Source organism: Marmota marmota, unplaced genomic scaffold, assembly GCF_001458135.2.
Source record: "Marmota marmota marmota unplaced genomic scaffold, marMar, whole genome shotgun sequence".
Lineage (NCBI taxonomy): Eukaryota > Metazoa > Chordata > Mammalia > Rodentia > Sciuridae > Marmota > Marmota marmota.
The window spans coordinates 14109591-14136685 of NW_025999853.1; the positions used below are offsets into that span (position 1 = coordinate 14109591).

General features: G+C 37.1%; 2 protein-coding genes across 3 annotated transcripts in view; both read right to left on the reverse strand.

Moving 5' to 3' along the window:
- The window catches only part of Nedd1 (NEDD1 gamma-tubulin ring complex targeting factor), a 58165-nt gene extending 58063 nt beyond the window's left edge, over positions 1-102 (reverse strand). Inside the window, exon 1 of the mRNA XM_015482906.2 lies at positions 10-102. The gene's annotated coding sequence lies outside the window, so the exon portion shown is untranslated. The remainder of the gene's footprint in view (positions 1-9) is intronic.
- Positions 103-21849: 21747 nt separating this feature from the next.
- Cfap54 (cilia and flagella associated protein 54) overlaps positions 21850-27095 on the reverse strand; it is a 293504-nt gene continuing 288258 nt past the window's right edge. For both annotated transcript variants that reach the window (XM_048803590.1, XM_048803601.1), the window contains one exon: positions 21850-22200. The gene's annotated coding sequence lies outside the window, so the exon portion shown is untranslated. The remainder of the gene's footprint in view (positions 22201-27095) is intronic.

The window sequence follows — 27095 nt, forward strand, 5'->3', positions numbered from 1 at the left end:
GGACCTCACCTCTCCGTAGCGGCACAACAGGGAGCCCAGGCGCAACCCGTTCAGCACTCGGCTTCCGGCTCCCGCCTGGACTTGTTAAACTTCGGCGGCCGGAAGTCCCGCCCCTGATTACGTCACGGGGTGAGGCACCGCCGCAAGCGGTGCAGGGCAAGACCAGGGCAGGGGCTCAGGTTGGAGCTAGTGCTGGGCGTCTACAATACAAGCCATTCCAGCCACGGGGCGGAAATTTGGGCCCGGGGCAACAACTTCCACGCCCCAGAGACAGCCGGCAAAATGCTTCATTTGTTCTTTGCCAACTGTGTGCCAGGCACTGAGTTAGATAAATCTGGGGATAGATACAGTGATGGGCTTAGCCTGGGGTGGACAAGAGTACAGTGAAGATTCTGGTCCCTGGCCTGGTGGCGCTCACAATAATCCAGTACAGAAGGCTGACATTAATGAATAATTACAGACTTAAAAGTAAAGGAAAAACTGTGACAGTTGATACCAGATTATGAGACCTCATGATGAGGAAAATTAATATGGATGTAGGCTTATGAAAGATTCTATAAAGAGGGAACTATGTGGAGCAGATAATACCACATGAAATTTGCTAAGAAGTAACCGAAAACCTAGGAGTCTGAGCTCGCCAACTTCAAAACCCATGGTCTTTCACATCTTGCTGTGAGGTCAGGAATATCAAACACCATCTGGTTGGAAATTCTTTTGAAGGGAATGCCTCTCAGCATGGACGAGAGGGTTGCTGAGCTGAATTTTCAAATGCCCCTTTAGCTCTACTGACAATTTTTGCTGAGAGTACTTGTAGGGCATTTCTTCCTCAAAGTGTCACTCTTTCATCACAGCTACACACAGGACGGACGTTGTTTGTAGATTAGGTACATAAGCCCCAGTTGTTTGCATCCATATTGCAAGTAACTAGAAACATTCCTTAAAAGTCCATTCTCCCACCCCCAGGAGAAATTGGAGTCCTGGTAACGTTCTGGAGGCTGATGAGGAGGGACAAAGGATAAAGATAGCAAGCAGTGACTACCTTAATTGTATAAACTGCAATTCTTGAGATTATTAAATCTAATGTTGGCCGGGATGGGCACAAAATGTTGGGAACTGAGACAGTAGAATAATGGAGCTAGAGAAGGGGGGATTGGGGACACATGGAAAAAAACAATTAAATCTCTGAAAATTGAAACCAGCAGGAAAATTGAGACTAGGCTATATGAAAAAGATGTCTGATATGATAAAACACAATAATGGATTATACAGAGATAGTTATTGAGCACTTTGCTAGGCACTATATAAGTATAGGTATGTATATAAAGTGTAGATGTATGTATATTCAAACGAATAATTTCACCTTTCTAAAAGCCCATGAAGTATGTACTATTATGGACATATGATGAAACAGATGTTAGGTAAACTTGCCCAAGATTACACAGTTAGTAAGTAATAGAGGCAGAAATTAAGCCCAGGACCTCCTAAGATTAAGAATACAAGGATGCCTGTAAAGACTATACTCCAAACCATTACACTATGTAGTCAAAAGACAAAACAGGATGAAGGACATAGTAATAACCGCCACTCCTCCCTTCTTTCTGGTGCTATAGTCTCATCATATCTTAAATTAGTCCTAGAAAAGTCCCATTGTTCTTGTCACCATTTCTGTGTCCATTTGTTTTCTATTTATATTCAACATTATTATGATCAGAGAACATGCTCTCTGAGATTTATACTTTTAAACTCTATTGAGACTATGTGGTTTTTAAATAAATATTCCATGTGTATTTGAAAAGAATGTTTATCTTGTAAAGTTGGGAATACAGTGTTCTATGAATGTCAGTTAAAAATATTCCTTGTGTAGTATAGAATACAAGCAATAGAAACGAAATGTTGGAAATCTTGGCAATATATAAATCACATAAATATATATCTTCCCAAATAGACATCAAGACATGAACAATTCCTAGAGACAAAGAGGAATATTTCATAATAATAAAATGGTAAATAACACAAGAAGCTATATCAGTTGTAAATGTATATGTGATCAATAACAGAATTTGGAAGTATATGAGGAATAAAATATCAGAACTAAAGGGGAAAATGCATATCCATATTCATTGTTGGAAACATTAACAGAATTCTCTCAGTATTTAATACAAAATCCAGATAAGGAAAAAAAATCACTAAAGATGTGGAAGATTTGGACACTACCAACTGTTTTTATTGACATAGAACACTGTACTCCCAACTATTACAAAATAGAATTTTTTTTTCAAATATATATGGAATGTTTATGAAGATAAACTATATAATATCAATAGATTTTAAAAGAGTAAATATCACCAAGCATATTTTCTGATCATAAAAGTATTGAACAAAGATAGAAATGAATAGAGTATCTGGAAAAGTTTTGAACATCTGAAAATTAAGCAACTTTACTTCTAAACAGCCCTGGGTCAAGAAGTAATCAAATCACACACCACACACACACACACACACACACACATAAACACACACAAAAGGCAACATATAAATATTTATGTAGACAAAGATATAAAAAGAAAAATTATAGAAAAAGCTACAACAGTGCTTAAGAGAGAAATAATAAGCTTAAATGTTTTTATTGTGGAACAAAAGCAAGTTCTAAAATCAATGATCTGTCCTGTGCTGGGTGGTAAGAAATTCAGAAAAAGAAGAGCAAATTAAACACCGTAAAGATTTTTTTACTGTACAAAACAATGAAATTGAAAACAAATAAATAATAGAGAAATACTGATGAAACCGAATGCTGATTTTTTGAAATGATTAATAAAATCAATAAACCTCTACCTAGGTGTATCCAGAAGAAAAAAATAAATTAGCAATAACCTGATTAAGACAGAGATCATCAATACAGATCCAAAGAACATCTTAAAAGATGATAAGGGAATACTCTGAAAACAACTCTATGTTGATAAATTTGGTGACTTAAATTAAATGGTCAAATACCTTGAAAGACACATATATTAAACCTGACACCAGAAGAGAAGAATATGTACATAAGTTGAATTCGTAATTGATAAAACTCAACCACAAAGAAAACCCTAGGATTAGACACCTTCACTGTTGAATTCTGCCAAACCATAAGGAAGAAATAATGCCAATCCAATGTAAATTTTGTCAGAGAAAAGGAGGGAGTGTTTCCTAAATACATTTTTTAAGACAGTATTACTCTGATACTAAACCTAAACAAATATATTAAAGAAACAACTGTAGACACCTATCCCTAAAACATAAGACAAAACTCTGTGTTTGTGTGTGTGTGTGTGTGTATTCAAATTAAATCCAGTACTGTGTAAGAAGGACTCATGGCCAAGTAAGTTATTCCAGAAATGCTAAGTAGGTTTCACATTCAAAAATCAGTTAACTTAATTCACCATATTAAAACAATAAATGAAATAACAAATAATTATATCAATGGATGAAACAAAAGTATTTCAGAAATGTAACATGCATCCATGATTAAAAATTCTCAACAAACTAGGGAAAAGAGGAAGGAAACATCCTCAACTGGTCAAGGTCATCTATGAAAAGTCCATGGATAGCACCTTCATGGTGAAAACTGGATTGTTTTCCTCCTAAGATTAAGAATACAAGGATGCCTCGTGTCACCACAGTATTTAACACTCTCCTGGAGGTCTTTGGAAGTGCAATAAGGCAAAAAAAAAAAAAAGTGAATAAAAAACCATATAGAATGGAGAGGAAGAAGTAAACCTCTGTTGACATACCATATGATTGTGTGCTGGAAAATCACAAGGAATCCAGAAAGAAAAGTCTTACAGCTAATAAATGAAATTAGCAAGTCTGTACAAAGTCAATACCCAAAAATAGAATAGGATTTTTTATATACTAACAATGAACAATTGAAAATTTTCAGTTCCATTTCCAATAACATCAAAGTTATGTGTGACTATTTCTAACTACAAATAAATTTGAGAAAAATGTGTGTAATAAGCATACATTAAAAAAACAGTACTGAGAGAAGTTAAAGACTAAGTAAATGGAAAGCTATGTCATAGTCATGATTGAATGTTGTTAGAATGTCCATTATTTTCCAAATTAAATCTGTACATTCTACTGAATCTCCCCCAAATTCCAGCAGCCATAAAATAACAAAGCTAGTTCAAAATTTTATATTTTAATGTGAATCTCCTAACCAAACCAATATTTAATAAACAACAAAATCAGAGGACCTATATCTCGTATCTAGATTGATTCAATCCAAACTAACCCTCAGTGACAGAAAGCAGAAGAGCTTTCTTGCTGAGTGCCTGGGTGTTATGGAAAGGATGGACTACAAAGGAGTCAAGGAAACAATGATGGTGATGCGAATGTGATTGATATTGGCAAAGGAAAATCTCAGTCTAACAGGTGAGCATTGGGCCTAAAGAGCAACTGGTCCATGTAGCAGATCCAAGGATTCCACAGAGATACAGTCAAGAGAAATACACACACACACACACACACACACACACACATATCTTGAATGTTTAATTATATTGAAAAGAGGTTTACAAAACTGGGGGAGAGAAGGGTAGGGCTTAATTCATGACTGAATCCATAGAAAACCAGTCAAATAACCAAACAACAACTAAGCAAAAACCAATACCAGAGAAATAAAAAGTCCTGTGAATAGGAAAAAAATGGAAATCATAATTTACTACATACTTATTATGGTTTGGATATGTGGTGTCCCACAAAGTTCATGTGTAAAACAATCAAGAAAGTTTGGAGGTGAGATGATCAGGTTATGAGAGCCTTAGCCTTATCACTAGATTAATCCATAGACATGGATTAACTGGGTGGTAACTGTAGGCAAGTAGGGTATGCGGGGAGGTGAGTCACTGGGAGCATGGCTTTGAGGCTTACCTTTTGTCCCTAAAGAGTAGAGTTTTCTGCTTCCTACTGTCTGTCCTTAGGGGCTTTTCTCTGCCATGTCCTTCTGTCATGATGTGCTGCCTCACCTTGGGCCCAGAGAGATGGAGTCAGCCAATCATGAACTGAACCTCTGAAACTATGAGCCCCAAATAAACTTTTCCTCCTCTAATCATTCTCATCAGGTCTTTTGGTCACTGGACAAAAAAGCTAACTAAAACAATGTGTCTCTATAAATAATATTCATCTAGTCATAAAAATGTGCACATGCAATATTAATTTAATCAAAATTATGATACAGTTATCCTGGGTTGACAGGGAGATAGGAAGTGTGCATGTGTGTGTAGTTGGGTGGAGGAGGGTTCTGAAAGAACTGACTCAGCCTTCTTTAGGAGTAAAGCCTAAAATTGGAGGGAAAAAAAATAGCCTGTCATCAGAGAGATGAAGATAAATGCCATAGGACATTACAGAGAAGTACATAAAACTACAGGGCTTAAAAATATACCAGTGTTTTTTTAAAAGCAGTCAATCACTCCTACACACCCACGCCCACTTACCACTCCCCCACAGGCACATTTTTCCTATGCTCTGTCATGTTGTCATCATTGTTCTATCAACACACATTTGTGAAACTTCTAAGGTGCTGGTAGATGGGTACCGCAGTCACCAAGATGAACAACTATTTTAAATTCTTCTGGAGGTCTCAGGCAGTGCAATAAGACAACAAGAAGAAAATAAAAAGCATACAGAATGGAAAGGAAGAAGGAAGACTTTATTTGCAGATCATGTGAAATCAAAAGGAATCCAGAAATGACATGTACTCAAGAAATATAGTAGCCTCCCCCACGTTCTACCCACCCCTCACCTGCAAGAGATTCATTTCAAGATACCTTGTTAAGGTTTAGACAGGAGGTATTCAACAAAAGCTTCTGTGTGAAACAATGCAGGAATGCCCAGAGGTAAAATGATTAGATAATGAGAGCTGTAATTAGTGGATTAATCCCTTTAGTGGATTTATAATTAGAAAAGACTAATGTATTATATGGCAGCTATAAACAGGTAGGGTGTGGCTGGAGGAAGTAGGTCACTGGGAGTGAGCCCTTGGGGATTATATATTTTGTTCCTGGCTCCATATCTCCATATGCATTCTCTCTCTCTCTCTCTCTCTCTCTCTCTCTCTCTCTCTCTCTCTCTCTCTCTCTCTCCTTCCTGACTGCTATGAGCTGAGTAGCCTTCCTCCACCACACCCTTCCAGAATGATTTTCTGCCTTACATTGAGCTCAGAGCAATGGAGTTGTCCAACCATGACCTGAGCCTCAGAACTGCGAGCCCAAAATAAACGTTTCCACCTCCAAGTTATTCTTGTTGAGTATTTGATCAAATTGACAAGAAGTGGACTAACACACCCCCAGTGGATGTCTGAAACTGTACATAGTATCAACCATTTAGTCTGGTTTTCTCTATACTTTTGTACATAAAATAAAACTGAATTTATAAATTAAGCACCATAAAAGATTAATAACAATAATAAAATAGAACAGATGTAACAACATACTATAATAAAAGTTATATGGATGTCGTCTTTTCCTCTCTCAAAATATTTTCTTGTATTATACTCACCCATCTTGATAACGTGAAACGATCCTTAAACACTTTAAGAACGGCTTCTCTTTGGTATATTCACATCATTAGCCTCACAACCCTTGTGCACAGGGACAATTACTAAGTAAAATAAGAATTGCTTGAACAGAAATACTGTGATACTATAATATCCAGTCTGGTAACTGAGACAACTATTACGAGACTAACCAGTGGGTGGCACATACAGTGTGGATACACTGAACAAAGGGATGATTCATGCCCCAGGTCAGGATGGAGCAGTACAAAACAAGATTTTATCATGCTATTCAAAATTTAAAATATATTAATTTCTGGAATTTTCCACTTAATATTTTCAGACCACAGCTGACCACAGGTAACTGAAAGTGTGGAAAATGAAAACACAGATAACAGGGTCTTCTGTGATAGTTTACAGGTACGGTCAGAGGTCCTATTAAGTGGACATCTGCATTCCTTTCCTCTTTCCCTCTTCCCTATACAGCTTCTACCAACCCATAATTTAGGCAGCCTGCTGTTCCCCATGGTTCTTCCTGTGTCTCCCTGTGGCATTTCATCCAGGTTTGTGCTGAAATATCGCCTCTTCAAAGATAATTTTCCCTGGACTACCTATCTAATATGTCCACTGTATTCCATCGCACTGTCTTTTCTTTATCTTCAAAGCACATACCTGCTTGACATTCTACATTGATCTGCTGTTTGTATTTGCTTAGTTTCTTCACTGAAATGAAAGTGCCACAAAAACAGTTTTTCTGTTCCGTTTGTTTTCCACTGTATCCCCAGTGCTTAGAACAGTGCCTATCATAGAGTGGACTCAACACCTATTTGTTGAATGAGCAAACAAATGTGTGAATGTCTTCAGTCCAAATCTCTCATCTGAATGCATCTTCTCTATGCCCAAACATCCTCCCTTCCATAGCTCCTCATGGCATTCCAAGTACTCGAATCAGATATTTGCAAGTCAGTTGTTTAATTTCCCACTTCCTTCCCACACAAAACCAATCTCTGGACCCCATCAATTCTATTGCGGATTATTTCCCAATCAGTCCACTTCTCCACTTGCTGTTGTTGTTATTTTGATTTGGATCATTCTCTAAGTTTCATTGGATTGTTGAAACAACTTCCTCCTAATTTTCTTTACAGTTTTCAGGCTTTCATTCCTGTTACTATCCTCAAAACTCCTAACATATTTGTCACAAAAATGAAAGTCTGATCACATGACTGCCCTTCTTAAAGCCTTTGCCTTCAGAATAAAGTCCAAATTCCCTTGCAGGGCCCTGATGCCCATCACCACCACCTTGTGCTGACTTTTCCAAATCTTCTCTGGACACTACTGGGCCAGCCTTCCTGATTATAGATGCCATGCACCATGCTGTCTAGAATTGCCTTTCCATTGTCTCTCCTTACATCTTCTCCTGCCTCTTTACCTGGCTCTGTCCAATTGATCAGAGGGTAAGGATCTGAGAAAATTCCCTTCCCTACTGAGTGCTGCCACAGCATCCTAAGTTTTCCACTGTATCCCCATCCTGATGGATTTGAAATTACGAGTCTGCCTACTCACTGGCCTCTTGCACTGGACTTCAGGTTACAAGAACATAGAGCCTGCCAATGAAAAATAAGGCTTTGTGTCCCTAGTTCCCAGCATGGTGTCTGACACAAGGGAGATATTTAATGAATGCTTGATGAATGAATGAATGCATGCATGAGTCTGTTTTTTAGAATCTGTTTTTAGAATTTAGCTGTAAAGTGGAAAATGGATTGCCAGTGGGGAGTCTAAAAACATGCAGACTGGTTAAGAGCTAATTGACATATTCCAGACAAGATGAAGAGGGGCTGGACTAAGGCAGAGGCAATGGGAATGGAAATAAGGAGTCAGAATCAAGAGACTTTTGTTCCAAAAAACAAAAGAGATTTTATGAGCAAATGCAATTGATTGAGCACTGTATATTTTCTGAAGGATGGCTGTAGTGTTTTAAATTTAGACAAAGGGCTAGAAAGCCAGACATACCCCATAAGAAGCAATCAATCAACAAACTTCATGAAAGTGAGAGGAGGTGATAGAAGTAGACAAAGAGGTTAGGGAGGCACATAGAGTTTCTGATATAGAAATAAAAAAGAGTTTTAACTGCCAAAGATCAAGAGACTGACAGAAGAGTGAAGATTTTAGCACAGAGGACATAATAACTGGAAAACTTTGCTTTAGTCTCTAGTGTAGTAATAAAAATTGACGATAGTCTATAAATATTATGCTGACTAGGAAGTTATGTATTATGCAAACTGTCTTCCATTCTGATAAAAAGATAGAAAAATAAACAAGCAAATTTCTAGGATTTATTGGGGGGAAATAACTGACTTCTAGGGCAGGTCACAGGATCCATGCAGGTTCATCCTATTTGCATTTTCTATCTCTAAAGCCATAACATGATAGTGACCCCTAAGATGTCCCTGAAACATGTAAAGATACCATTATGACATCTGAGCTATCAGAAGGAATGAACAACTGTTTCCTAGAAGCCTACTATGTGTGGGTCACCATGGTTTATATACATCTGTCCCCCACCTCCACTTCCGGAAAAGAAAAAAGAAACAAATTATTATAGCCTCCTAACTTACCCTGGGAAATTCTTTTTGAAGGCTATTTTCTTTTCAAATAATCAAAACTGTAAGGAGCTTTCTTTTCCTGAATAGATTATGAATATATGTTGTAAAACATTTAATCAGTACAAAAAGGTCAAATTAAAAATAAATCTCTGCCCATCCCTGCTCGTGACTCACAATTTCCTCTCTCTAGGACAGCAGCTAAGCATAATTTCTTGTGCCTCCTTCCAGGAATATTCTGTATATAAGTACAATTTTTACATAATGCATTCAAAGTCTGCTCCTTATACATTGAACACAAACATTCACTTACTCTGCATCTGTTCTCTGCTCTATTTTTTCGCTGAACAATATACAGTCAAGTGCTCCTCATCTTAGTACACATTGGCCTCATTCCCCCTTTTGTCCACATAATATTCTGCTCTGTAGACAAGCATGGTTTATTTTGCAAAGGTGAATATTAAAATTATTTTCCAGATATTCTTTATAGCTAAATCACACATGTAAGTAGAACTATATATGCTAACACTGTTCAATAGTGACATAATATGAACAACAAATGTATTTTAAATGTTCTAGCAGCCACATTAAAAAAGTAAAAGAAACAAGTGAAAATAATTTTTAAAATATATTTAACCTGTTATGTCCAAAATATTATCATATCAACAAGTACTCAATGCAAAATAGTTAATAATGAGATAATTGCTATTCCTATTACTCATCTTTTTAACCAAGCTTTACTCCAAATGATAACTTGGGTTGTTTTAAAAATTCAAATTTATCCTTAAAAGACGTGGGTTTTTACCCTTTCAAACTCTGAGGCAATTTCAAAAGAGAAGTTTTAAGAATGTTTCATTCAGTAGCATCTCCACTGGGACAACTGCACAGCTTCCCAACGTGAACACCCTGGAAAATGTTCTGTTTTTATTTATTTTTATAATCAGTTTTCTTTATAAGCTTATCTCACACCCAAAACAAAGCTAAATTGCCATTAAGGAAAAGAAAATCTATCTTAATGTGCTGCTTTTAGGGATACCTCTTAATTCACACATTTGATTAATAAAGGCAGGCTACCAACTCAGTATCTGGAAAGGTTAGGGCCTGTTGATGCCACAGTTCCTCCTGTTCAGTAAAGAAAGATTTGGGTTCATTCTCCCTTTGGGAGCATGGGTGCAAGTTTTCCTGACCCTAGCTATCTTGACTTTCAGGTATTCTAGAATGAATAACCAGAGCCATTTTGAGATCAATTCTGTTCCTGGGTTACAGTCTTCTTGCTTTCTGCTTGACCTCTAAATCTCTATTGTCCTGATTGTTATGCCTTCAGCCCTCTGGATTTTCATGGTAATGCCTTTCTTCCTATGAAAAAAAATCATTAAAATCCATGGCTTTATCATTGTAATGTTTTGAGCAACCAATAAAAAAAAAAACCTATGGCTTTAATAACTATTTCTACTCTATTGGCTCTAAATCAGACATCCCATGGGCACCTCAAATCCAAAAGGGTTACAGTAAACACTGTTTTTAACACCAAATCTGCTCTTCCTACTACACTTTAGTGTATTCTGTATAGCAACCAGTTGATCTAGCACCCATCCAAAAGACCGAACCAGAATCCTAATAATTATTGTCAGGGGCCTCCTCTCCTAGTCCATCAATTAGATAAAACCATATCGGTTTTACTTTCCAAGTATCCTTCAAATTAATTCCTACCTTCTGCCCTAACATACCTTCCCTTAGTTCAGACTATCATTTATTCTAGTCTGGGATTTCAGTGTTCTCTCCCAGTGAATCTTCTTCCCTCCATGTTTGTCCCAATCTGTGCTCCATATTATTGTGTTTTAGTTAACTTTTGCTTCTCTGTGACCAAAATACTTGACAAGAACAACTTCGTGGAGAAAAAGTTTATTTGGCGCTCGTGGCATCAGAGGTCTCAGTCCATAGATGGCTGGCTCCGTTGCTCTGGGTCCAAGTGAGGTAGAAAAATCATGGCAGAAGGATGTGGCAGAGGAGAGCTGCTCACCTCTTGGTGGCCAGGAAGCAGAGCCAGAAAAAGAAGGGCTATAGGAAAGAAGCAACCTTCCAGGTCACACCCCCAGTGACCCACCTAATTCAGCCCTGTTCCACCTGCCTACAGTGATCACCCAGTGGGTCCATTCAAACTAAGATGGACTGATTAGGTTACAGCTCTCACAATCCAATCATTTCACCTCCAAACATTCCTGTATTAACACTGAAGTTCTGGGAGAACACCTCATATCTAAACCATAACATTGCCAGACAGATCTATAAAAATGAAATGTCACCATGTCACTCCTCTTCTGAACATGCTTCACTGGCCCCTCATCATTTTTTAGGATAAAGTTTCATACACTCATTCATTCAGTGGCTAAATCTTAAACACTTACCATGTCCCAAGCTGTGGTTGCTATAGTTGTGGAAAATAGGATAAAAGCATGGTTTCTAAAAAGCTTAAAAGAGCTACTAGCTTTGTTTATTTGAAAATAGGTTTCAAGTTCTTTGAAAAAAGTCATGAAACAAGAGAGACTTTATTGAAATTTGCAGTGCAAAGACTGTGATTCACTCTTTCTCAATTCTACAGAAAAACAACCTCAAATAGATGACCTAAGAAGTCCCAACCTGAATTCTTTGTCTACTGCAGATCCTCTCTTGCTTTTTGCTCTTTTTTTTTTAACTGTGATGAAGCTTTTCAAAAGATTAAAGGAAGATTCCACCCCCAAAATGACTTTTTGCATTTCTTATAGTTTCTGAATGCTATTAGCATTCAAGGAATCTTAAATCCCATATCTCTGTACTTATGCAATGGAGAAAGCTTTGTCTGCCTGTATCCATGGAGGTAGACCTTTGGGTCAGACAGCTGTCCTGTTTTTTTTTTTTTTTTTTTGAACACAGAGTGAGAGATGCTCTATATCCCTTATTTTCTAATAACTTGCCACAGCTCTGATGCAACACTCTGAGGTTATGGTGTTCAGCTGGTTTGGTGCATACTTCCTGTAATAAAGGGTGCATTTGAATAAAAACAGCTGATCTCATTTTAATCTTGAGAAAAGCTTGGAAACTACATTAGAAGGGACAATCCTTCACTTGATGGATTTTTTTCTCTTTAACTTCCACAGAACTAGACAAACCTTTTTTTAAAATTTATTTTTTAGTTGTAGGTGAAAACAATATCTTTATTTTATTTTTATGTGGTGATGAGGATCAAACCCAGTGCCTCATGCATGCTAGGCAAGCACTCTACCTCCAAATCACAACCCCAGCCCTAGATGTACCTTTTATGAAGGAAAAAAAATGCTTTCTGGCTGTTAATTTGATGGCTGGAATTTTTTTGCTCTGGTTCACCTGGACTTTCATCACTAATTTCAGCTTATGGACATAGGAGAGTTGTCTCAGAGAAACCATTTTTGAAGACTGAGTAATAATGGTCTGAGGGTATCTCATGATGTAGGAAGGTATATTATCAAGCAGATTGCAAAGTATTTGATATTATTCCCTTCCTTGCCAAAGTATAGACCATGAAAGTGCTTCTCGGGTGTTAGTAAAATTCTGTTTTTAATCTGAATGCTGGTTACCAGGCAGATTTGATTTCAATAAATTCATTAAGCTGTACACTTTGGATTTATGAAATTTTCTGTTTGTGTGTTAAACTTCACTAAGTTTAAAAAATAACTGCAACATCCTCTTCCCACCTGGATGATAAACAGATGGGTGTGCATACCCAAATGTATACACATAAATATACACAAGATTTCCATTCAGTCAAAGGGTTTATTTTCTAAAAACTCTTTTTCTGTTAGACTATAAATTCAGTTTGTTCTTTATTAAACTCCAAATTTCTTGCTGACAGGTCAAATGTCTTATTTAGCTTGTACACTCTATTGGAGCTAACACATAAAAGATACTTCATAAATATATATTGAATGAATGAATAAAAGAAATTGGAAACAGATGATTCAAAACAGGACTAAGTTAAATTAGTATTCTCTACATTGTAAAATAGAATTATGTTCATAACTATTTTACCTATTTTGGCCAGATTCTAGAGGCAGTTTGACTCCCATAATTCTAATAAGTATTAAAAATAATGTTTGGCCAGACCAGCCTACTCCTCAGAATTACTACATAAATGTTAGGAAGAGTAAAGTCTCTGTTACCTACTGATTGTTTTTAACGGGTGGAGTAACTGCAGTACTCTAGGGTAACATGGTCGTCTTCATCTAATTTTTTGCTGCTAAGACTGTATCCCACAGCTTGAGTAATTTATAAAGCAAAGAGGCTTATTTAGCTCATGGTTCTGGAGGCTTGGCAATCCAAGTATCTGCATGGCATCTGGTGAGAGCGTTCTTGGTGCTTTTTAACATATCACAAGGCATCACATGGCAAGAGAGCCAGAGAGAGTTTGCTTAAAAAAAAAAAAAAAAATCATTCCTATGATATCCCAGGGTTCTAACAGGGGTTCACTTGGTGCTTTGACTATATGCCTTGAGGCTTTGAAACTTACATGTTTTTTTCTTTTTTCCCAAACTTCTTCTCCCTGATCTTCTTTTCCCTAATCTTCTCCTCCTTCATCTTCTCCTTCCTAATCTCTCTTCCCTAATCTCATTTTCTCTGAATCAATTCTATAAAAGCCCCCTGTTTCTGCTGATGGGCAGAATCACAGCCTTTGGGACAGGAATCCCCAGTGTTTCTACTTTGCTAGCAAAGCAATAAACCTCCTTTTCTCTTTTTTCTCAAAACCGTGTCTTTTTTATTGGATTGGCATTGGGGACAAGGACCGGGGAAGACTATGACCCAATCATCTCCCAAAGGACACACCTCCTAATACCATTAACATATGACCTTGGAAAATCTTTAAATTATAGCTGAACTTGTAAGAAAGAATAAGAAATCCCCAATCCAAAGAAAAGAGCATATGAGCTAGTACTGCAACTTCACTGGGTGAAGCTTTTGGTTTTGTTAACCTAAGGGCACAGATTTTAAGGCCTGGAGGCCTGGGGCTGCATAGGGTTACAAGTTGGGAGTCATGAGGTCCTTACATAAAGCTTAGACCCACGGAAGACTGTGGTGGGCAGAACAATGGCTCCCCCAAGGATATCCACATCCTCCTGCCTGAAACCTGTTACTGTGTTACCACACTGGACAAGCAGAAAACAAGGTTGCAGCTGAAATTACAGTTGCCAATCAGTTGACCAAAGAAGAAGATTGTCATAGATCATTCCTGTGGCCTCATGTCTTATGTAGGAGACCCCCCTCCTAAAATGGAAGAGGAAGGCAGAAGGGGTCAGAGTCGGGAGATGTGAGAGAGACTTCACCCACCACTACTGGTTTTGAAGGTGGGCTACCAGTGAAGCAATGTGGGAAGTTAGGAAATTTCAAGAAATGGTTTCTCCACCAGAGCCTCCTGAAGAAACCAGGCCTGTAGGTACCTTGATTTTAGCCCAATGGGACATGTTTCAGACTTCTGACCCAGAGAACTAAGATAATATTGTTGTGTTGCTTTGCTTTTTCTTTTCTCTGTGGATTGGTCTCTCTCCCTCCTTCCTCCTTCCTTTCCTGCCTCCCTGTTTGCTTCCTGGCTTCTTTCTTCCTTCACTTCCCTTCCTTTTCCCTTTCCATTTCCCTTTCTTTCTCTCAAACTAGTGTTGCTTCAATCTCCAGTAGTTTCTGGTAATTTATTACAACAGCAATAGAAAACTAATATAGACTTAATCCTTCATAAAATATTAAACTGAAAGAAAACTGCTAATTAGCACAGGTTAAAAAGAAGGACTCTTTTCTAATTGCCCTGGGGCTCTAGGTAAAAAGTCTCCCCTGAGAATTTGTTACCATGGCTCTGCCCTTTATCATTTGCAGGGTCGGGTTCTACCAAACTGAGGAATTATCAAAATAATTGCTCCCAGGGAGAGGTTCCTGGCAAATGTAAAATCCCCTCTGGAAAGACCCAACCTCAACCTAGGCCACAAAATTCTGATATAACAATGCTCAAAATGACAATCCAAGTAAACACACACACACACACACACACACACAGAAAGGGGGGGGGAGGGGGAGAGAGAGAATATGAATGAATCCAGCATAAATTGGATTGACAGACATAACTTAAATAAGCAGGATCAGTACCCCAATCATGCCTGAAAGTACCACAATATTACAGAGAAAGGGAAATACACATGCTTAAAATAAATAGCAACATAAAATAATCAGTATTATAAAATAAGATACTGTGAGAAAAGAATAGGGAGCTTTCATAAGAACCAAGTAGAAATTAAATATAACCTTTGAAATTTAAAATTCCATGGGTGGTTTAAACAGCAGTATTGACAGAGTCAAAATGAAAATTATCAAACAAAAAGATAAACCTGAAGGCTCTTTACAGAATGTATCCTGAAGGAGAAAGGATGGAAAAGATTAAGAAATAGAATAAATGAAAAGATCTAAAACAGGTTTGGTAAGAGGCCTCGAAGAAGGGAATGAGTAAGAGAGAAGCTAGAGTTAGGAAATTTATGGTACATGTCCTAGATCCATTTTCATCAGGGACCATGAAGAAAGCAAAATGATGTTCTTTCAACTCCCATTTGTAGCACGATTAAAGTAAATAAATGCACCACACATTGAATAATCATTGTCATTCTTTTCTATATTGCATAGTATGTGTTTATTCCCTGTCAAAGCATAATTTTTAAAAAGTACAAAGCATGAGACTTTTAAAAATATAAAATAAATATGAGTCAAAGGATTTATTTAACTTATTAATTAAAGAAGGAACCTGCAAGGTGCTCAGATTTTTTGAAAGAGCATTTTATAAAGTGTTCAAATAAGATAGGTAGGTTAGACATACAACTGATTGGCATCCTATAAGACAATAAGTGAACACTTTTGAGTCATGGTCTTGTCACTTACAATATTTGGGGCAATTTTTGTTATATTATTATAGAACAAGACCATTTTGATATCAGTTTTTTTTTTTACAAGATAACCTCTATTCTTAAAGAGATGTAAGACTTCCTAATCAATAGTAACCTGAATGTCAAACAAGGGTTGTTAGAGAATTAGACCATGCCCCTGTGATCATCATTTTTATGTGTCAACTTGACTAGGCCATGGTAAATCACCAGTCTAGATATTGGCGTGAAAGTAATTGTTAGATGATTTGAAGTAGACTTTGAATAAAGCAGCTTACCCTCCATGATAAGGTGTGCTTTTTCCAATCAGCTGAAGGTCTTTAAGAGAAAAAAAAATGAGGTCCCCATAGGAAGAGCCAATTTTGCCTCCACACTGCTCAAAAGTTTGAGCTGCAATATTCTTCTCTTCCTTAGGTCCCCAGACAGCCAACACATGCATCCTGCTCATTCTATTTCTCTAGAAAACCTAACATTCTCTCCCACTTAGGCAAGATAGACAATGCCCACTAATAAACTGAAAGGAATCCATCAATAAACCCAGTAATCCATTTGCCTATTTCCAAGTTTTGGATATTTTTTCTATATACTCTATAAAGTTAGAAAGGCTTCCAATAAATTCCATTTAAATATTAATACCTGCCAATGCACAGAAATTAAAATAATTTAAAGATCTTATTTGACTTCAATTTTTATTCTAGAATTAGAAAATACTTCATTCCATAAAATAGAATTACTATTCAGATAGGATGAACAGAAGAGCTTGGTTTTGTAGACCGAAAGTGGGTAAAAGAAAAGGAGAAACAAAGAACAAAAAGCAGTTGGGTAATTTCTAAGTGACTTTTCTTATAAGGAAGGGACAGGGAGCCAGCTCTAGGTCACTTCTTTTGTAAAAGAAATAAATCAGAGTGAACTTCCTTATTATGCTGACTGAAACTAGCCTACATGGGAAATTTGGCTATTATCTCTCATTTCTCTGATTTGGTAACTTTAGCCTGAATGATTCCATTTTGATTTTTAATCTAGTCTGATAGGGTCTAGGATAATAGCTTAGTCTAAAAATAAAAAAAAACAGTCCCTGTAACTGTATAATTTCATTCTCCCCTTTTTTTCTTTCTTGTTGTACTATGGATTGAACTCAGGGCCTCACACGTTAAGACAAGTGTTCTGCCACTGAGCTAGAGCTACATCCTTAGAATCATCCTATAATTTTTACTCAACACATCAAAATTAGCCCTTCATTGTGGCCTTTCGTATCGTAACTTAAAGAGCATTGGTATACTTGTGTTGTAATAAGAAACAATTGGACTATTTAATTAAAAGGCCAATTTTAATAATGGTATTTTAATATAATGTATTGATGATATATGATAAACTACTTTCATTCTATCACAAAATGAATGCCAGTACCACACCCTAGTGAACATGGGCAAAGATTGTTCCATTGTTTCTGCTCACTTTCAATCCAGCTCCCTACTTGCAGACAGAGTGGTCTGAAATGCATGTCTGTCTTTGTCATTCCTTGGCTTCAAATTCTTCTGTGGTTTTATCCCCTTCCTTACAGAGGCCAACTAAAACTTTAGTGAAAAGATGCACCCGTCTAGCCTCTGCTTTCACAAACCCTACACCACCACTCCAGACTCGCTCCCCAACAGAGCCATGTCTTGAGAACTCCAGTGCAATGGACTGAGTGATTACATCTGTCTAAGGCGCTTATGTTGAAGTCCTAACCCCCAAGATTATGGTACTAGGAAGTGGGGCTCTTAGAAGGTGACTCGGTATTGAGGATAAAGCCACATGATTGGAAAGAGTATCCTTAAAAAAAAGAGACTCCAGAGAATACTAAGTCCCTTCCACACAGCTAAAACCAGGAAAGAGGCCTTTGCCAGATGTTGATTTGCAAGTGCCTTGATCTTGGACTTCCCAACCTCCAGAACTGTGAACAATAAATTTCTGTTATTTATAAGACATCCAGTTTAAGGCATTTTGTTACAGCAGCCGGAACAGACTAAGATTAAAAGCTAAATTCCAATTTTGCCTTAGGTCTCCAAGTATACAATTCTTTAAATCTAGAATATTATCCTCCATGCTTGCCAGGCAATTTCTTATTTCTCTATCCAGTATTAGTTTAAAAGTTGTCTTAGCTCAGGTTTCCTAGACAACAAAGCCTAAGGCAAGAAATCAGTGATGATTCTTTATGGAAGGGTCAGGCATATATAATCCAAGGGCAAGCAAGTGTGAAAAAAATATATAAAACTGAATGAAGCAAGAAAGAATTTCAAATGTTTTACCACACTGTCCTCAGCCTCATGATGTGCCTCAAAGAAGCACAAGTTTTCTCAGAAAATGTTGGGTATTGAGGACTTCTCAGGGTGGCAGTACAGGTAATCAGTGCTTCAGAATAGGAGAAATGGAAAAGTGGAATCCAATTGTTCTGATCCCACCTAGCTTTTGTTTCTCATTGGTTGGTGAGTACCCCGGAGTGTGGCAGAAGTCAGTGTGAGGGCATCTAAGGGATCCACGTTTTGGGAGCTGCCACTCAGAGAACACAGGCAAATTATAAGGACATGAGTTACAGGAGATTTCTACCCTTATTATCTCACCAATCTTCCTCTTGAGCTCCACAAATACAAGCCAGAGTGTTTTAGTTTGCTTTTTCATTGCTGTGACTAAAGGAGCCCACCAGAACAACTGTAAAGGAGGAAAAGTTTATTAGAGGGCTCACAGTGTCAGAGATCTTAGTCCAGAGAAGGCCCGCTCCATTCCTCAGGGCTCCAGATGAGGCAGAACATCATGGCAGAAAAGTGTGGCAGAGGGAAGCAGCTCACGTGATGATCAGAAAGCAGAGAGATACTCCACTCACCAGATACAAAATATATACCCCACAGACACACCCCCACCCAGTGAACCACTTCCTCCAGCCCTCCCCCTCCAGTTACCACTCAGCTAATCACATCAGGACCAATTCACTGATTAGTCTAAGGCTGCAACCTAATTATAACTTCTCTGAACCTTCTTGCATTGTCTGATGCGAGCTTTTGGGGGACACCACATATAAACCACAACACAGAGAAAGTCAGATGTGGCAGGATGAAATAAGAACTGAGAAAATGGGCTTTGTCCTTTTCCTCACTGCAGGGTACAGGCTTCTTTGGAAGAGAGGGAGAGAAAAATCTTTTGAGTTGGATGCAATTTCTAAATTCTGATTTATTGGGTTTTAGAATACTTGAAAGTGAATCTCAACTCCCCAAATGGGACTTGTTCATATATTGAGAGGAACTAGAAAACAATATGAGGATCCTGGAAAGAAAATACCCACAGAAAGAAAGGGAGATTCAACACAGCTTGTCCAAAGGGAGCAGCTAGAGTGAATTGCCAGGATATAAACCTCATCTTTTGAGTATTCAAGGGACAGGGGAATAATGAGGAAAATAATTTAAACAAATGAAATATCTGTACAAATTCTATCCCTGTTGTCAGAATAGAACTTTTTGTTTCATTAAAAAAAAAAAAAATTAGGGGCTGGGGTTATGGCTCAGCAGTAGAGCACTCGTCTCGTACATGCAAAGCCCTGGGTTTGATCCTCAGCACCATATAAAAATAAATAAAATAAAGTTATTTAAAAAAACAAATTAAAAATCATATATGTGGCTATTCCTGTTTTCTGCAAGAAGTTTTTGGAATTGAATTTTTCAAAGTTGTATTTCTATAAGGCAATTTGGAATTTCAACCTTTTTCTTCTACCAGTCTCTGGAATCATTCAGCTGAAACAAAAGACTCAGATGGGATAACAGAGAAGCTGCTCCCCTTCACCTGCCTTCCTATCTCCCTAGACAGGCACTGGTTCTGTAGAATTCACAGGTATTTTAAAAATGTAACTGAAAGCAGCATCTTTAAATGGTCTGAAGTTTGTATGGCATAAACCAAACTCAAATTTAAAACCGTCAAGCCACAAAGTAACAGCTAAGTAAGCTAAAATTATAAAAACATGTTTTAGTATGCAATAGTGGGGGAGCTACATGCTCAGTGAAGAGTAAACATGGATGTAATTTCATCCAGAAGAGCAGGATTCCTGTTACCTTCCTTTCCCTGCGAGAGTATGCAGGTTGGTTTCTGCTGACACATGCCCTACGTAACTCTGACATCCTGGGACTGGAAAGTTTTTAGCATTTTTATATTCAGAGCTCCTGTGTTCTGAATCAGTCCAGGTTATACATCATCTTTTCTCAGTCTCTTCTCTGACTCACTCTAGATGTGGACACTTTTTCTTGATTTCCCCCGCTTATGTCTGTCAATCATAGGAGAGACAAGTGTATGGCAAAGGAAGGGTCTTGTGTCTGTTGCTTCTCACCCTCTTCCCCTCCGTGTTCTTCCTTTTCCCATTTCTCCTTTTCATGGTCTCTCCAAGAAATTAATTTCCCTTTTCTGTGACTGTAAAACAGTGTGGGCCACTGTCTCCTGCTTGCTCATGGCTTTCATTTACCTATACTTCATGTATTCTGTCAACAAGGGACCATATTCTCCAATGCTACACTCTTGAGCAGCACAAAAAACTGTCAGCAGCTTTGGAATTTCAACCTTTCTCTCCTACCAGCCTCTGAAATCATTCAGCTGAAACAAAAGACTCAGAGATGGGATAATAGAGATGCTGCTCCCCTCCACCTGCCTCCCTAGCTCCCTAGACAGGTTGGTGGTGGGGCACAACATGTCCCATCATGCTTGGGGTGGGTCTCTAGGCAACCTCAAAGCGGGAAACAAACATTACATGTATTTTTCTACCAAACTACCTCCCCATACACAAACTTTTGAAGGCAGGTGCTGCTAAGGTCGATTCTGATTTTAAGTAACACCCTTTTGTCCTCTTCATTCCTCAGCTGTCACATGAACCATGCCAGAACACATTTAATAAAGAGCTCTATTTTAATCATTAATTATGTTACCAATATACCAGTTGTATTGTATCCTAATGTAATTCGCACTTGTGGATTTCAAAGAGCTTCCCAGATTTAATTAATCTTAAGCTCTGCTAATGAAAAGCCTTGCTTCTACCCGGCACAAGTTTGGGTTTCTAATCTGTTCCTTAAGGTCACCTCATTTTTCTTGAAAATGTACATTTGTAATTTAACACTGCAGATCTTTCACATTCCCTATTAAGCAATTATTTTGATTACTTCATTATCTTTCATTTTTCCCCTAGACTATTTAGGTTGGCTTCTGCCTACCACCAGCCAAGTGTAATTCCGACATTCTCTCTCGCTCCCTTTATTAGCATGATCTGCATTAGCAAGGGATTCATTTTCATTCCGAAGACTGAAAACAATTTCATTATCTGATAAAAATTATCTTCTCATACACTATAAGAAGCAATTCTCCTCATTTATGGTCTCATTAGGCATTTCATCTACCCAATACATCTTCTCAATACTTCTTTCCGGAAGTAATTGTCTTGTGACTCAACTATGGATATTTTGGACTAGGGATTCTCCTTTTCACCTTCTTTTCCTCCTTCACTTTTTTTTCTTTTCCTAATGTAAAAACTGCAATGTCTCCTCTGTGAACCTCGATATTTCCCTCTCTTCCTAAAACATTTCTTAGGCTTCATTCTAACATCTACACTGTTGTATTGTGAATTGTAAGTTTACATTTTCTGTTGCCCTTCATGTTCTATGAGTATCTTAAGGGCTGGGCAGACTATGGATCTTTGTATCTTCAGAGCCTAAAATGATGTCGAGTGTACAGCAATGCTTAAAAAAAATATGTACTGAGTAAATGAAGGACTAAATGCTCATATTTATCAGAATGTAATTTTAATTTAGTCAAATGTTTATTCTTTTCAAAACACAGGAGAGAATGAGGAAGTTGAAGCAATTAACTAAGAAAATAGATTAGTTGGACAAAATAAAAGCAAACTAAAGAAACTTACAAAAGCGTAAATAATAGTAAAAACTCAAAACAATATCTGGAGTATCTGCATATATCATAAGTAATCAGATGGGGTAAGATCCAAGTCTGAATGGGAACTTTCTGTGGAAGCAGTATATTGAATCATAACCATTTCTTCTCACCACATTTCCAAAGGTTCATAGATACTGTTGAAAAATTCTTCAATCTGATGTCACACTTTTGATTGATTTCTCAGTTTTATTCATCCCTAGAGGAGGAAAAAAGAATAATAAGACTACTTCCTCGTCTCACCACACACAGGTTAGAAATGTAAACAACAGTGAAACACCATCTTGCAGCACTGGAGTCAATTCCATGGGAGTGACAATATGTCTCTGCCTGCTGTTGGGAGCTGGACCCATTTTTAAGGAAGCCAGAATTCCTGGAAGGCTAGGATTGTGTTAAGTTCAAAATGCTACTATACCTTGAAATGGAGATGTCAAGAAGGTAGGCAGCCAAAGGAATCTGGTGATAGGGGTGCAGTCTGGGTTAGAGATAAAACTGAGGATTTTGGCACGTAAGTGGCACTGGATGGGGTTGTCTTGAGAGTGTGGAGAAGAGAAAAGAGAAAATATGCCAGGAAGGAGAGAGTTTTGTTTTTCTTTTTTTAACTCTGGTCAGACAATCTTTTAAGTCAGGGATCAGCAAACTATGGCTTGTGGGTCAAATCTGGTTCACCACCTGATTCTGTTCAGACCTTGAGCTAAGAATGGCTTTACAATTTTTAAATGCTTTGGAGGAAATTCCAAAGAGTAGTATTTCATGATACATAAATTTTAAAATATGCAAATTGATGAAGTCTTCCCAGAACACAGTCATGTTTTTTTGTTTATATATTGCCCATGGTTGCTTTCACACTATAATGAAATGAGCAATGCAGATGCAAAGCCCAAAATATTTTCTATCTGGTCTTCTACAGAAAAAGTTTGCTAATCATGATGCTGTATAAAAATGTGAATCCTAGGACTGCTGTCCCATTGTTGCTACCATGAAGGGACCCTGCTTTGAAGGTGAAATGTCATAGGAAGAGGGTTGCTGAGAGGCTTGTGGAGATATGACTCTGAACCTAGGCAGTGAATTAAACCTGAATTCCACCTTACCTCTGGATTTTTTAGTAATTTCAGTATATAAATTCCCTTCATTGTGTAAGACAGAGTTAGGTTTTCTATCGTCCCAAATCCAAAGATCTTAACTAATATAAAATCCTGGTATAATCTCAAGTCTTTTTCACCCATAATATACTGTCTTTGACTCAGATCTTCTATTCCATAGCCTATGACAGTCCCAAAGCATACCAACATTTCTACAAATACCCAAAGATAACATTCTCATTGTCCTTGCCCCACAAATACCATGTCAGTGATGCATACTGTCTATTTTTAACCCATTTTACTTCATCACTAGCTTCCCAAACATAAACACACACTTTAGAACTATCTTTTTATGTGTTTAGTAATATTTCTTAAGGTTCAAAGGATCACTGGAAGGGGCCATTTCATCCACTGTACAATCTCTTATTATCCCCTGGATATTCAATAGCCACTGTTTTCTTCTCTCTTTATTCTTTTATTCTTCTATTTCCAAGGCAAATGGATTCTTCTCTTTGTAGGATGAGTAATGGTCTTGGTTTGCCTGAAACTGTCCCAGTTTTTGGAGTCCTGGTTTTCGCACTGTTAAGTTACATTTTCAAAGAAATATCTCAGTTCTGAACAAACTGGGAACACTGGCAACTCTATCTCCTTATCTCAAATAATTTTACCTACTTCTGTAAACTATCAAAAATATCCCATATCTGTGGCTCAAGAGACCACCTGCTCCAATACACTTACCAAAGCATCGTCCCAATCAAGACAAAGATCTCCTCAAAGGGAATTACTGAACAGAAGTTTAGAAAATAATATTTTATCATTAGACCAACACACTTAAGATTATCTTGTCTTAATGAATTAATGCTTTCATCATTACAAAATGTCTCATTTCATTTCTGGAAGTATTCATGTTTTAAAATACACCTCTTCCTTTTATTTTCAAGATGTTAGTGTCTTCTATTTAAAATACATAACATCTCTGTTTTTAGTTAGAAGTTTTGGTACATTTATACCTAATATAATCAGTGATATGGTTGAATGTAAGCTGAGTGTAAGTCATCTAGACTTTTAGGTTGATTTTTTTTTTTTTTCAGCACTTTTAAGAAAGGAATGATTGGAGCTGGGGTTGTGGCTAAACAGTAGAGTGCTCCCCTAGCACTTGTGAGGCCCTGGGTTCACGATCCTCAGCACCACATAAAATTAAATAAATAAAGGTATTGTGTCCAACTACAACTAAAAAATAAATAAATGTATTTTTTAAATGTAACGATCAATATTCAGCCTTAAACAATTATTTTAGGTCTGATTTTATAATAATTTGTACTGTTTTTTGATCCAGAGTTCAAAATTGTTATTGGCACATGGTAGTTCTATAAAAGTCATTCTGTTATTACCAGGAGACAACTCTTACCATTACTAAATTTAAAAAAAAAAAAAAAAAAAACCAACAAAACAAAACCCTCTGCTTTTTCTAGGTAGAAATGACTTTCCCTGGAAGGCATATGTAATAACATAAGAATTTAATGATCAGAAGAGGTAAGTGCTACCGAGTTTCCAGTGTATGCCAGCCACTGTTCTAGGCACTTTATCTGTCCCAAACTTACAAACAAGAAAACTGAAGTTTAGAAAAGAAACTTGCCCAAGTTCATGTGGGTGGCATGTCAGAGCTGTCTCTCTTAAACATCATGCTACTCTGCTATTCAAGTTTAGACTGGTTGTTTCATGAGGGAGAAAATTTACAGGGGATTTAAACTGTGATAGAGAAACAAACTGAATAACTTCTCTGGTCTCTTTAAATTTATGAATCTATTACTCTATAAAAATTATAATCCCAAATTGGCTAAAAATATTATCATGTCAAAAAATTATTTTTCCCTCAATCAGAAATCCAAAAACATGTACCAGTTTTTCCAATTATTCCCAACTCCTGCAGAATCATCTCTTCCTTCTGCTTTGAATTTGACTTCTGGCACTTCAAGCAGAACTCTGTGGTTACAGGGGTTGCAGCAACACTAGTTGTATATTGTGTTCATTCTGAATGCAGTGTCAGGACTGATCAACCAACTTACTTTGAGCAGTTCAAAGTATCAGCCTTTGAAGTCTTGACAAATAGCTGTTTGGTGTGTTTTTCCACGCTACCCCAAACATATCTGAAAAGTATTTTTGACCAGTGAAATTGCTCTAAGTAAAAGGCCACTGGGAAGTGTTTTCCTTCATATAAAAATAAAACTGCTTTTAAGATCAATACAAAACATTCTTTTCCTTGACATCCTTCCTTTGCTACATGCCTCCCTGATTATTTTAAAATAATTAATCAGAAATGGATATTGTTTCACAAAGTTAAAACAAAGAACAAATCCTTGAAAAATTAGTCTGCAATTCTTGAAATGACCTATGAGATGTGTTGCATTTCCCTGTAGGCTGCTGCTAAAGATACAGTTTATTTACAATGTGTTCTCATAAGGATTCAGAGGAAAAACTTTTTTGGAGGGGATGGATTAGCATCAGAATTAGGAATATCATTGTATCTTCTAAGTATGTCCCCAGTTTCTCCCTTGCACCACCATTGATCTTGTACATTAGATTTACTTGTCAACATGTGCTACAGGAGAGCAGACAGCCACTCTTAATGAGTGCAAACATGCAATGGCATCTTTTTTAAAAAAATAAAATCAAATCAAGGCAACTCCTGGCCCATCTTACTTTCCTATCATTATTTGTTTTCTTTGCCTAATTTTTTTTATCTGCTTTCACTTAATCCTGTCCTTGCATTAAATACATACTTCTAAGCTACCTTTGACTCTCTTTTTGAGTATGTCTGATTATAAAAAGCTAAATGGTCCAGATTTGACTACTACAATGTTGAAAATAAGAACCATTGAACTATAAACAAAAACCAAGAAGTAAATAAGAATCTTAAATTCAGAAAATATGTAAAAAGGGTCAATATCGTTGCTATCAAGGGATCTTGGAAATCAATAAGAAAAAAGGTGATCATACAAGTAAAAATTTGAGCTCAGGTCCTGAAAAGGAATTAAAATAGGAAAAAAAAAACTGCAATGGTCCAGTAAAAAATTTGAAAACTGTTCAATTTTAGTAGTAGTCAAAAAAAGGCAAAACTGAATTTAATGAGAAAGTTCTATACAAAATGGAAAGAAAAAGTTTTTTATTTCCTTGAAATCTGCCTACTTTGTTGCCTCACCTCAAGGAGGGGACAGATATACAATAAGCATGATAAGAAAAAAGCATGAGTGTTTCGTGGAGGCACCAGAAGATATGGTGAAGACAGGCTCTAAGCAAAGGATATGCCTGGGCTGAGTGTGGAATGTGAGCTTTAAAAAAAAAATTAATTAACGAATAAAAATTATATTAATAAAAATTATAACATGTATGACATGGTGTTTTGAAACATGTATACATGGTGGAATGGCAAATTTAAGCTAACTAATATATGTATTATCTCACATTCTTTGTTTTTGTGGTGAGAACACTTAAAATCTACGAACAATTTTCAAAATGACAATACATTGTGATTAACTGTGGTCACCATAGTGCTAGAACATAATATTTCTCTTGAACTTATTCTTCCAGCCAAACTGAAATTTTGTATGCTTTCACCAACCTATCTCCTACCACCTCCCTTCCCTGATCCTGGTACCAACAGTCTACTCACTTCTACGTGTTCAACTTTTTTAGATTCCACATACAAGTGAGACTGTGTGGTGGCTGTCTTTCTATGTCTGGCTTATTTCACTTAACAATGTCCTCCACCTCTTCCCACATTGTCACATGTGATAGAAGTTTCTGCTTTTTAAGGGCTGAATAGCATTCCATTGTCGATATGTACCTCATTGTTCTTTCTTTATTCATCAGTTGATGGACACTTTGGTGGATTCTACATCCTGGCTGTCATGAACAATGAGGCAATGAACATGGGAGTGCAGCTGTCTCTTCAATATACTGATTTCATATGCCCAGGATTGGGAATGGGATGCAAGCTCTCAAAGGAAGGGGC